Source organism: Epargyreus clarus, unplaced genomic scaffold (genome assembly GCF_041222505.1).
Source record: "Epargyreus clarus isolate Ecla_fem2 unplaced genomic scaffold, WU_Ecla_fem_2.2 ptg000010l, whole genome shotgun sequence".
Lineage (NCBI taxonomy): Eukaryota > Metazoa > Arthropoda > Insecta > Lepidoptera > Hesperiidae > Epargyreus > Epargyreus clarus.
Genome location: NW_027332218.1, coordinates 1,768,930 through 1,783,198, shown reverse-complemented (window position 1 = coordinate 1,783,198; position 14,269 = coordinate 1,768,930). Strand labels below are relative to the sequence as shown.

The window sequence follows — 14,269 nt, the reverse complement described above, 5'->3', positions numbered from 1 at the left end:
TTTTCTTAAACTACTACCGGATCGGAACGCGACCTCTACTGAGAAGATCCGGTAAGAAACTCAGTGGGTTTGTCTTTTTTAATTTTAAAAATAATTATTCTCTTTTAATTTTTTTTTAAATGCCATTATTTTTACCTATAATTAATAAAGCATTATAGCTCCAGTATCTTGCTTTACATTTATCTAAAAAAAAAGAAGTTTGTTCAGCAAGATACGCTACACTTTGACATTTTCTTAATTAACTAATAATTATGTTATTGATCAGTCCCAAGCTGTTTTATCATTAATATAATCAGAAATTTTATAATAAGCTTTACGACTAAGTTTGCTTTTGATAATAACTTTAAATTTATTAATTGACAAATTTCTGATTTTGATGGGCAGTTTATTATAAAAACGTATACATTGACCCACAAAAGAATTACTTATTTTGTGGAGACGAGTAACATGTGTAGAAAGGTTATGTTTGTTCCTTGTATTTACAAATATGCAGTCAGGTGAGTAACACAGGCGCTGTGGTAAGACAAAAAACCCGACTATTTAAAAATACAGTATGTCATTCCCACAACATATGTGGTATTCATATGTTAAAAACTGTCAATCGGTTTGGACTGTAGGGCATGCTAAAAAATGAGACATACATATTATAAGCTCGAAAAACATTACCTATCCTCCCGAAATTAAATTCAGTTTTACCCCACAGATAATATAGTAACCGCGTAGTAAGCCAATTTTAATTTAATTCCCATCTGCATGGAATGTAGAGCGCTCTGAAATCAAACCGATTGTTCAATCAATCGGTTATAGACTTCATACGTCCCGTCATACGACATTGAATTACGAATTTTTTTTTTGTAAAATTTATGTGACAACTTTTTCTATTTAGAATGTAAAATATTTTCAATTCAAAATCAATAGATACCGAAAAACACTGATAAATAGCAGTTTCTTGCCCGGCGACCCTCATTAATTTTTAACATTTTTATTTTTCGTAATCGTAATTATATCATCTACCGTTATACATACTCTGTATAAATTTCAAGTGTCTACCTATTACGGTTCAGGAGATAGAGCCCTGTTACAGACAGACAGTGGAGGCTTTGTAATAAGGTTCCGTTTTTACCCTTTGTTGTACGGAACTATATCTAAATAGAATAATATAAATTACACATACATATAATTATACATATATTTGTTAAAAATATAGTTGCTTTTTAAACTAAAAACAGTTTTCGCAGACCTACCTCACAGGTAATACAGTAACCGCGTAGTAAACCCAATTTTAATTTAATTCCAATCTGCATGGAATGTAGAGCGCTCTGATAATCAAACCGATTGATTGAAGTCCCGTCATACAACATTGAATTACGAATTTTTTTAAATATATTCTACTGCGTGCTGACTTTTTATATGTGGATGGAAAAATGGAAAATGCGTGGAATTTTTTGCAAAAAGATTCGGAGATTTTTTAGAAATGGTGAAATGGCAAATATCTTCATTTCGGCATATATTTTGGGGCAGCTACCCTAACGTATTTGAAAAGAGTGGTAAAATAAAACACCTATTCCTGCCTAATAAATGCAGTGTTAAGCGCTGTTATGTTCCGCTTTTAAGGATGTGCTAAGGGAGACATTTATCCTAAGCGTTCGCATTTAGTCCTCAGGGGCTGCAAGGAGCTCTGGTTTATCTATTTTATTTGGGGGCGATTATTTAAGCCCATGGGCGGCAGTAGTCACTTACCATCAGGTCGACTACATGCTCGTTTGCTACGTTCTTTTATAAAAAAAGTCACATTTTATAACCACTTACTAGGCTATGCTGAAAAAATAAAATATAATATTTCATTTAAATCTATAGTTTGTTGTCGGAAAAATGTGGCAAATATTTTCAAATACCATTACGGCTCTACTCAATTTAAGAGGCTTAAAAAGCTTTCATAAATTAAATTCCAAAACTATTTTTGTTTGTCATAAAAATATAAACAATTGTAAAGGAGGTAACATGACGATGTGATAATACATGAACGACTGTTTGAGTTGGACACCGTTAGAAACGGTCGCTGGTGGTCTGGGCGACAGTCGATGTCGATTGCTGGCGACGGGTTGCGATATTCGGCGACAGCGATCAATAATATGCTTCCTGTTACGTCTTGAGAATGTACCACAAGGGTTGGGGCTTCAATGAAACTTAGATATGGTTATTGATCACGACACGTCCGTCTCTCGCCGCTGTAAGAGTAAAACTGACTTCAGTCGACCGACGGGTGGCAATCACACATTTATTACACAAACCGCAGGTAGTACAATATTTATTTATTTAGTTATAACTTACATATTACATTACAGACTACCTTAATACGTTAGTGTAGTGAAAACAAATTAATTAAAATATTGATAATTAAATTAAATATGAATTGTTCATAAATTAAAATTACATACAAAATTCAATTTACTCAAAAATTAATTAACCATCAAATACATAGATCAGTAAAGATACTTCGCCGCCTTGAAATTGAATGAAGCCTCAAACGGCTTATTAGTAAGTTCTTTTTTTTTAATTCTTGACAAATAAAAACATTTTTAGAAAAAAAATACGAATAAATAACTAATACTGCGTAATTTACATAATAAATAAATAATTATTTCAAATATTTTAGGGACATTTTAGCACGGAGACGTGGCAAAACTTTTTTACGCAACTATTTCAATTCTCAAAACTGGGTATATTTTCTTGTTAGGAGTGAGTAATCTTTACTAATCTATGATCAAATATAATAAAATTAAACAATAGTGCAAGAATAATAACAATGTAGTAGTATTATAGGTGAAGTATATAGGTCTCTCTCGCACTCGCACAGAGCGCACGTACTTAACAACTCTCCGTATGTTTTTTCTCTGTTATTGTTATGAAAACAAATCAATAATAAAAACATCTTCTCGTACTACAGGATGTCACCCTTCCCGCATACTATTTAAACGCCATAATACCCGATGGAGCGCGACGCATATTGAGCCCAATCAAATTTTCTGATTAGCGCTTCATGTTCAGTTTGGGGTAGAGTAACAAAACGTTCCAAATTAGTCCTCAATAATAACAACAATTCAATATTGCAAAATTACTTCGAGGTACGACTTACAACCCGGTAGTGCTCATCATCATCATCATCAACCCATTAACGTCCCACTGCTGGGCACGGGTCTCCTCTCATAATGAGAAGCATTAGGCCATAGTCCACCGCGATGGCCAAGTGCGTTGGCAGACTTCACATACCTTTGAGATTTTTTTTATAAATCTCTCAGGTATGCAGGTTTCCTCACTATGTTTTCCTTCACCTTTAGCAAGTGATAATTAATTTCTAATACGCACATAACTTTGAAAAATCAGAGGTGCGTGCCTGGGATTTGAACCTCGGACCCCTCGATCGAGAGGCCGAGTTTCTTAACCACTAGGCTATCACTCGCCGGTAGTGTTACAGTCTTTAAATATGTGCATGCCAAATCGGTATGTGTGGCGATGGCATCGCCGCTGCTGTTGGCGCCACCGGCAGCCAGGACCAAGCTGCCGGCCAAGGCTCCCCTCAACAGAGCGATTCGAATATTGTGGACCTCTAAATGAGTAGAATTCTTAATGAGGCCCACAAAAGAACTGACGTATTTTGTTGCAACTGTAGTGAACTCGCAAGTGTCACTATACTTCATACCTTATATGTAACTACTAACATTCATGTTATACCTAATAATATGTAAGACAATGTACTTATATGTAGTTATACATTTATCCAACGTAATTATAAATAGGCTACTCTATCGCTTTATGTTAAGAAAACCTGTAATGGCAGATGTAACGATAAATAAATAAATAAATTAAGAGTTTAGAGAAACAGTGACTTGACCACTTGACAAAAGGTGGACTTTCTGAAGGTGGTAGAATCCTATACGGTTCGACTTCGGCGGCACCACCGCCACGACTATTTCTGCCACATAACAGCAGTATTAAACGTTCTGGTTTGAAGGGTGTGGTAAGGGAGACATACTTTTCCGAAGCGTTCCAGCTTAGTCCTCGGGAGTAGCGGCGCATCTGTGGCCGACCTCAGGTAGGAATATCTAATCCTAACTGGGGTGAATTACAGATTTTCATGGGCGGCAGTGATCACTTAACATCAGGTGGAATGCATGCGTCTGCTACTCCTATATCATAAAAAAAAGAAACAAGATGGACTACATTTTCGACGAAAAAATGCTATAGTTTATACGTGGACATATAGGCAAATACAACATACATTTTGCGAAGCGTTATTTTTTAGTCCGAAAACACTAAATTACAACTCATTACACACCACAGTTATTTTAAAGCACATTATTGTAGTGGTGGGGCCAATAAATTAAAATTTGCCACCCGACACTGTTTAAACAAATTACTAGATTAAAATGATTTATCAACTACCGCTAACGAGGACACCGATGGTTTTCAAATTTTACAATTGACATGAATAATGGGGGTTTACGTCATTAGCCATTGGGGGCTGGGATATAGAAAATATCGCTGTAATACTATACAGGATGAATTATTTTTTGAAAAACAGCACTTCCTGTATTATTCCACTAATAGGTATTGTTATTGGCAAGCAGTGATTAAGAAACTCGGTCTCTTAATCTTAAGGTCCAAGGTTCAAATCTTCTTCAAAAAAGGTGCAAAAAGAGCTCTCCTTCAAAGCCGGCAATGCATTAGCGACTCCACTGGTGTTGCAAATTTCCATCACTCTATCAAAAATTCGTTTTAAAAACAGCACTAATAGGTATTCCACTAATAGGTATTGTTATTGGTAAGTGATTAAGAAACTCGGTCTCTTAATCTTAAGGTCCGAGGTTCAAATCCCAGGCACGCAGCTCTGGTTTTTCAAAGTTAAATCTAAAAAAGTTTTTAAAGTGTGTGAAGTCTTAATACGCACTGAGCCAGCGCGGTGGACTATGGCCTAATCCATTTAGTGATGAGACCCGTGCCCAGCAATGGGACAGAAATGGGTTGATGATGATGATGATGGGTATTGTTATACGGGTTGTATTTTTCTTGATTTATTTTTTATCAAAATCGGTCTCTAACTCCTTTTAGCATTTTCTGCTAAGTGATATAGTATAAGATTTATATATCCAGGCCTACAATAAGAATTCACCCTGTATAGTATTGCAGCAATGGCTAATAACTGGTACAAACCCAGCCAAAGTAGTTTTAGCTAGTGAAGAGTAGAGATGAATTTTATTTGGATTAATACCATTCGTTTTATAGCAGCTATGTATACATTTCTCTCTTTTATCTTTCTTTCAAAGTATCTAAAAACAAATGGGTTTTCTCGATTGACATAATGTTCTCACAGAAGATTGAGGGTTCAATCTTCAGTCAGATGACTAAATAATAAACTAAAATAACTTCTGAAATTGCTATCAAACTTCAAAGAGTTAAACCATTACATAAAATAAATATACGTTATTCGACGGGAAATGAAAGAAAAATGTGTTTTAATCAAGGAACCGAGCAACCATCAATCCAAGATGTCTTACTCTTCGTCAAACATTACTCATAATCTTTGATAAGTAAAACAGAAAGATACTTCACCGCCTTGAAATTGAACGAAGCCACAAAAGCCTGGCTGTGATAGCCTAGTGGTTAAGAAACTATCCTAAGGCCTATTGATCAAGGGGTCCGGGGTCAAATCCCAGGCACACACCTCTGATTTTTTAAAGTTATGTGCGTATAAGAAATAAATTATCACTTACTTAAACGGTGAAGGACACCTGAGAAATATTTAAAAAAAAATGTTCTCAAAGGATGTGAAGTCTGCCAATACGCACTTGGGCAGCGCGGTAGGTTTAAAAAAACATTTTAGGGACATTAGCACGGAGACGTGGCAAACTTTATTTACGCAACAATTTCAATTCTCAAAACTGGTAACAATTTCTTATTAGAAGTGACGTATCTATGTATTTTACTCATCAAAGCTCATAATTTAGATAATTTCAGATTAAAGTACGGGATACGTTTCACGGAACTCCTTTTTCAGTAATTGGAAACCTACTCAATATAATTCTTACTTCTCTTTAGTAGTGTTGTGCCCTATATGTGGATCTATCGATAGTTCGACCTGAGTCACTGAAACTATTGACTGTATCGATAATATTATGATACGAGTAACTTTTTTTTATTATAGAAGTAGCAGACGAGCATGCAGTCCACCTGATGGTAAGTGGCTACTGCCGCTCATGGACATCTTTAATCAACCCCAGATAGGATTAGATATTCCTACCTGAGGTCGGCCACAGATGCGCCGCTACCCCTGAGGACTAAGCTGGAATGCCTCGAAAAAGTCTGTCACGCTTACCACACCCTTCAAACCGGAACACAGCAGCGCCTAACACTACTGTTATTAGATAGAAATAGGTGTGGCGGTGGTGACGCCGGAGTTGAACCACAAAGGGTTCTACCACCTCCAAAAAATATATAATACCAATGTATAATTATATATAATACCATACTTATATTCTTATATTATTCTTCAACAATGATTCTTATATTTTATTTAATGATAGTTACAAGCTTACAACCCTTTGTGCCATTGCTGAGCATCTTTCTCACAACTTGAGAAAGCCTGAGGCGTAAAGCATAAACCACTACTACAATAAAGATTAATAGATTTCAAGAATTCATGACTTAATGCATTCTTTGTTAACTTTATAAAACTCAATTACGTTAAAGAAACGAGCAGCAAAAAATAAATAGCATAATTATAATGATTTTGTATACTATATGCATATATTGTCAGAATTATCAAATCAAATCAATTTTTATAATTTAATACTTTTAAATGGTTTATTCGAGAGAAAAAGCTTCAAATTCTTGTGCAATTTCTTTACCCGAGGTAATCTGATTATTTATCGATTATCGAATTATTTATGTCGATAATATCGATGACTTCCTTAATTTCGTACAACACTACTTACGTACAGATTCATCTTACTAATAGCCGCTTTGGAAATATTTATCTTTATTTAAGACATGCCTCCGCCCACGGCTTCACCCACGTGCACTTACAAGTTCTCAACTTTACGCAGAAACCTTAAATATATCCGTAACTGAAGATAAAGTAATTTAATACACTTTTTATTCATATCGCTTTCATTCTTTCATACATTTTCATATATTTTAGGGTTCCGTACGCAAAGGGTAAAAACGGAACCCTATTACTAAGATGTCTGTCCGTCTGTCACACGTCTCTATCTCTGAAACCGTAATACATAGACACTGGGAATTATTATTAGGGTGTGACCGCTACAATAATAATAAATGAGAGGAAATGCTGCCAGCGTCTTGGGAACCTTGCCCAAAGACAGTGATGGCGACAATTTTTTATGGTAGTGTTTTTGTTTTTATATTTTTGTTTTTCATTTTTGTATATATGTAAATTTTGTAAATAAGTTGTTTTATATTTATAGTTTAATTTATTTCTTTTAATTTTTTGTAAGTTTAATTATAATTGTAAATACTTAATAAATCCAAACGGTTCAAAGGTTATATGTCATAAAATATACAATTAATAAATTATTAAATAAATTAAAAATAATAAAAGCGTAGATTTTAACTTTTCAAACTATAACTTACCTAATTTTTTTTTGTGTGCTGTAAATTTTTTTACGTCATTTTGAACCGAATGAGCTATCTCTCATATGTTTAGGAGCTTTAGGTCTATCTTACATTTTTTGAAATTGTTCGTTTGTTTCTTCCATTCCATTAATCAAAATTAAATAATCATGCTCTCAATACAACTGCAAAAAAATAATAAAACCAACTTTCCTATGAACAAAGTTGCGACACATAACTAGTTTGAGCAGAGATTCCCTCTCGCAGTTTTAATTGTAAAACTTTTATTATAATGGCTGTTTCATGGCGGAATTGCGTTATCTGTTTTCGAATTTGTATTCTATGTATTTTCCATTTCATTGTATACAAAAGTACAAACTAATCGATGCAGATTAGAGTTAATGGAATAGTTTCAGAGGTAAATGTTAACATTTTTAATAATATAAGAACTCTTACGAAGAAACCGTTTTTCGTATTTTCAGCAAAAAATAGCGTCACACAAAACTTATTAATGAAACTACTTACTTATTTGAGTTTCTTTTCAAACTTGACAGAAAAATACTATAACATCACATAAAAGGAGGCTTTCAGGGTTGCAGGCGGAAAGAGGAGGAGCTCAAACCACCCGGCTAGCGACCCCGGGAAGTACGATGGTATGTGTGACCGCATACCGTCATACGCTCCACGAGGAGTAGCGAGCTTCATGGTCATCTGGGCGAAGCTTGACAGGGCAACGCGTTAAGAGGACTCCGGTTGCGTTCCTTTGGAGACTCGGAGTCCTCTACGCAGCGCCGAGGACGGCCACCGGGGGGGTTTTAGTGCGGTAAGAGTCCCACATAACCCGTCGTCGCTCCCACCAGTAATACTAATTTTCGTAGTGCTTGTATGAAAATAGAATTTCTTCAGATTTTCCCAAGATCCTTTTTAACCCATTTACGATGAGGTGAATTTAAAAAATATTCTTTCTCAATGGACGCCTATATCAAAAAATAAACTGTTATACAAATTTCATAGTTAAGACCCTGCGATGATGTCAGTGATAGCCTAGTGGTTAAGAAACTCGGCCTCTTGTGTCAAGAGGTCTGAGGTTCAAATCCCAGCGTTAAACGCTACTGTTCTGATTCGAAGGGTATGGTAAGGGAGAGATTGAAATGAGGGCTTCCAACTTAGTGGTACGTCTCCACATACTTTTCCGAGGTATTCCAGCTTTGTCCTCAGGAGTATTTGGGTTTGATTACAGATCACCATGAGCTGCAGAAGCCAATTACGATCAAGTGGACTGTATGCTCGTCTGCTACACCTATAATATAAAAAGTCATCACGGATATCTGTAGTCGATAACGAATCTGTCGACCTCAGATAGGACCCCAATCTGAGATTGATTACATAAGTCTATGGCAGAGATCACTTACCATCAGTCGAACCGCATACTTGTTTGCTTCTTCTACATTATAATAAAGTAATTAATGATTTCAATCCTAATTAAAGTAAATTAAAAACAAAGTTCTCTATTTCAATTTTAGGTTTAACCCATTAATCATCCAACATAATTTGTAATTAGGAAGAGGTGGTAATAATTAATTAACACAAAAGTAATGAAATACAAATATAGATAAATTGTTCCGGAAAAAAATGGTTTTTACCCGACGATGTCGAAAGGAAGGTATCTAATGTTCGACTGTCTGTACTATGGACAGTGATATCCTCTTGGTTCTCGGCCTCGCGATCGTGGGATCCGGGGTTCAAATTCCAGGCAAAATCAGAGGTACATCTCTGATTTTTCAAAATTATGTGCGTATTAGAAATTAATTACCAATTGCCTACACGGAGAAGGAAAACATCGTGAAGAAAACCTGATAGATTTATAGAAAAAATTCAAAAGTATGTGAAGTCTACCTATACGCACTTGGCCAGCGCGGTGGACTATGGCCTAATCCTTCTCATTCTGAGAGGAGACCCGTGCCCAGCAGTGGGATAGTGATGTGTTGATGATGATGATGTATGTAGCATATACTCGTATGTATGTTGTCAACACTATTGTTAAACTGACTGTGTCCAGGGACTGCTTTACCAAAACCTTCCCTGACCCGCAGACCCCTGGCGGAGCGGTCATAATACCGATCTGACGCGCAAAGGGTTCCGGGATCGATCCCCGGTCATACATCTGAATTTGGCTATCGGTTCTGTATGTTTGTGTGTCCATGGCACTCACGACACAGGAAATCCTTGTGTGGGGCTATGCTGCACTAAAAGCCAAGGATTTTAGTGCGGGTGCCGGTTCACACACGAAGATAATAAAAACACCCAGACCCAGAGAAGAATTTTCTACAGTTCACACACGAACATAATAAAAACACACAGACCCAGAGAATAACTCAAAAAAAAATTCACTCTATTTTTTCCATAGACCTCATTTTACGTAGGTCATTCTATATTTATTTTTATCATAGACCTCATTTACTTATGATTCTATCTACATATAAAGTTACCACGAGAAATGAGGCTTTATAGTTGCAAATATAATAAGACCTAGTAGAGGGAAAACTAAGGGGTTAATTAAAGAAAGAAAATAATTATTTTTTAAGTCAGCACCCGGGTTCTGAAGTTATTTACCGAAATGTTACATAACCTCAAAATCGAAAATATCCGACGATAGATTGATGGTCGGTTTTAACTGATAGTAGGTATCTATAATGTAGTTCAACTAACATATTCCATTTACTTTTAAAGGTAGTAGGTAAAAAAACATAAAGTAATCCTAAAAATCTAAAATAATGAATTCCGAGTATAAAATACCGCCATTTTAATTTTTAAGAACAACAATCAACATTTCGTCTTATTTTATCTTAAATGGAACCCCCTTGTTCAAAGAAACTATTCTGATCAACATATTATGTAAAAAAATCAAAAAACAATTTTAATATTACTTTCATTTTGATGCATGAGAAAAATCATTAATCAAAACACTAATAGATCTTCTTGAATTCCGAGTATAAAATTCCGCCATTTTAATTTTTAAGAACAACAATCAATAATTCGTCTTATTTTATCTTAAATGGAATCCCCTGTTCAAAGAAACTATTCTGATCAACATATTATGTAAAAAAATCAAATAATAATTTTAATATTACTTTCATTTTGACGCATGAGAAAAATCAGTACCAAGAATGGGCATTCTCCTTTCATAGTAACTTTAGTAGTTAAGACCCTGCGATGATGTCAGTGATAGCCTAGTGGTTAAGAAACTCGGCCTCATGTTCAAGCTGTCTGAGGTTCAATTCCCAGGCACGCAGCTCTGATTTTTCAAAGTTATGTGCGTTTTAGTAATTAATTATCACTTGCTTAAACGGTGGAGTAAAACATCGTGAGGAAACCTGCATACCTAAGAAATCTTAAAAAAAAGTTTTCAAATTTATGTGAAGTCTACCAATTCATACTTGGCCAGCGCGGTGCACTATGGCCTAATCCTTCTTATTTTGTGGGACAGTAATTGTTTGATGATGATGATGATGTCAGTGAGTATACTTTTGCTTTTATGTCCATTGATTTAAGATGGTAGAACTCTTAATGGTTCGATTCCTGAAGCATCCACGTTATTTCTGCCTTATAACAGTAGCGTTAAACGCTACTATGTTCTGATTCGAAGGGTATGGTAAGGGAGAGATTGAAATGAGGGCTTCCAACTTAGTGGTACGTCTCCACATACTTCTCCGAGGTATTCCAGCTTTGTCTTCAGGAGTATCTGGGGTTGATTACAGATGTCCACGGGCTGCAGAAGCCAATTACGATCAAGTGGACTGTATGCTCGTCTGCTACACCTATAATATAAAAAAAGTCATCACGGATATCTGTAGTCGATAACGAATCTGTCGACCTCAGATAGGACTCCAATCTGAGATTAATTACATAAGTCTATGGCAGAGATCACTTACCATCAGTCGAACCGCATACTTGTTTGCTTCTTCTACATTATAATAAAGTAATTAATGATTTCAATCCTAATTAAAGTAAATTAAAAACAAAGTTCTCTATTTCAATTTTAGGTTTAACCCATTAATCATCCAACATAATTTGTAATTACAAAGTGTTGGTAATAATTAATTAACACAAAAGTAATGAAATACAAATATAGATTAATTGTTCCGGAAAAAATGGTTTTTACCCGACGATGTCGAAAGGAAGGTATCTAATGTTCGAGTGTCTGTACTATGGGCAGTGATAGCCTCTTGGTTCTCGGCCTCGTGGTCGTGGGATCCGAGGTTCAAATTCCAGGCAAAATCAGAGGTACATCTCTGATTTTTCAAAATTATGTGCGTATTAGAAATTAATTACCAATTGCCTACACGGAGAAGGAAAACATCGTGAAGAAAACCTGATAGATTTATAGAAAAATTTCAAAAGTATGTGAAGTCTACCTATACGCACTTGTCCAGCGCGGTGGACTATGGCCTAATCCTTCTCATTCTGAGAGGAGACCCGTGCCCAGCAGTGGGATAGTGATGTGTTGATGATGATGATGTATGTAGCATATACTCGTATGTATGTTGTTAACACTATTGTTAAACTGACTGTGTCCAGGGACTGCTTTATAGCTCTACCAAAACCTTCCCTGACCCGCTGACCCCTGGCGGAGCGGTCATAATACCGATCTGACGCGCAAAGGGTTCCGGGATCGATCCCCGGTCATACATCTGAATTTGGCTATCGGTTCTGTATGTTTGTGTGTCCATGGCACTCACAACACAGGGAATCCTTGTGTGGGTCTATGCTGCACTAAAATCCAAGGATTTTAATGCTGTTACAGTTCACACACGAACATAATAAAAACACACAGACCCAGAGAATAACTCAAAAAAAAATTCACTCTATTTTTTCCATAGACCTCATTTTACGTAGGTCATTCTATATTTATTTTTATCATAGACCTCATTTACTTATGATTCTATCTACATATAAAGTTACCAAGAGAAATGAGGCTTCACAGTTGCAAATATAATAAGACCTAGTAGAGGAAAAACTAAAGGGTTAATTAAAGAAAGAAAATATGTGCGTTACTTGCATGATTTTAACGACAACTAAACTTAGCTAATAAACAAATCTATCTTAAATTATACCATAAGTGATCAACATTGTTTATAGTTGGGGAGCCCAAGAGGGGTTTCGGAAGTATCTCGAGCGCGGTCAATTTTCTTTTTAATATTAGGGGAATAATGCTAGAAAACGAGAAACATCATAATCTGCCGATTACCACACGTCGAAGTAGTGAAAAAAATAGTCATTTTGACAAAAAAACACCCTCATTTTTAGGAAAATACATTATTCTTCATACATTCTCATAGTATTTTTTTTTTCAAATCGTCAGAATAAGAAAACACCCCGCTAAATCAAAAAATATCATATAACCTTTTCTTCATTCTAACGTCTAATCTACACAATCGTATAGGTCCCAATGACGCTCGAGTTACTACACATTTAGCATCATGGGCTCCCCTACCCCCTACCCCCCATTATCACCAATTTTCATGGATATCTGTGGATATATTTATTTATTTATTTACTCTTTACTAACCATGTTAAAAACAGTATGGTGCAAAAGGCGGACTTAATGCTAAATAGCATTTTCTCCCAGTCAACCTTAGGGATGTGCAGAAAAATTAAATTAATTAAATATTTCGTGTAACAAACGAAACGAAACGATATTATGGCTTAAAAAAAAGTGTTCATTTTAATATATATTTTGTAAAAATAACGTGATTTATACGTATTCGCGTAAGCACGTATTGTATCTGCGTAGCAAAGCGATCTCCATATAAGTTTGACACGTAGAGTTTTCCGGGTTCGATGCCGACCAGGACATCGCAATAATATGAGTGACCTTTTAAAAAAAAAATCATAACGAAGCCCACAGCTGGGCAATGTTTGCCGCTGAATAAGAAATGGTAAAGTAATAGTCCATTACGTCATTAATTAGAAATACTTTACATAAAATATATAATTAAAAAACACATTAATTGTGAATTTGAATTTCGAATCTACCAACGCAAGTTATAAAACTAACCGTAGAAAATTAAAAAGTTCCCGTCAGCTATATTAAGATGAATAAGATCCGCCTAAATTCCTAAGACTGACGAAAAATTAATAGACTTTACTATTGTACAAACGATGTAATTAAACATTGAAAAATACTATTTCTTTTTTTTTTATTTAAAAAGACAAAATTTCTAATCTACAAAATCTCGTTTGATGTATATTAAAAACTCACCATGCCATCAAAAATCTCACATCACACCAAAACCACCACAAACACGACACAACAAACTTGAGCGAACGATCTCGCGGACGAGCGACACGTCCACGTCCACCGGCGTCCCGACGCGGACTGAAACTGAAGCACCTCCACGATTCCCAACTAACCGTAGTATAACCCTGCCGAATTGGAACCCACAATGCCCGGAACGTGAAGTAGGGTTGAGGGGGCTTTTCACTTAGGTAGCGTATACATAATGTGCCACGATAAGATTGGTAGGGCAATGGAAGTTTTCCGTTGAAACTCGTTAGCGCGACGGGTAAACAGACTTTGAATTTTTCCCAACACCTGTACGGTTGCAGGGGGATGGGAGATTCGGGTTTTGTGGGAATT

The 14,269-nt window shown here is 35.7% G+C and overlaps 1 protein-coding gene across 1 annotated transcript in view; it reads right to left on the bottom strand.

Moving 5' to 3' along the window:
* Positions 1–14,003, bottom strand: part of LOC140745286 (neural cell adhesion molecule 1) — a 222,165-nt gene extending 208,162 nt beyond the window's left edge. Inside the window, exon 1 of the mRNA XM_073077053.1 lies at positions 13,892–14,003. The gene's annotated coding sequence lies outside the window, so the exon portion shown is untranslated. The remainder of the gene's footprint in view (positions 1–13,891) is intronic.
* Positions 14,004–14,269: the final 266 nt, after the last annotated feature.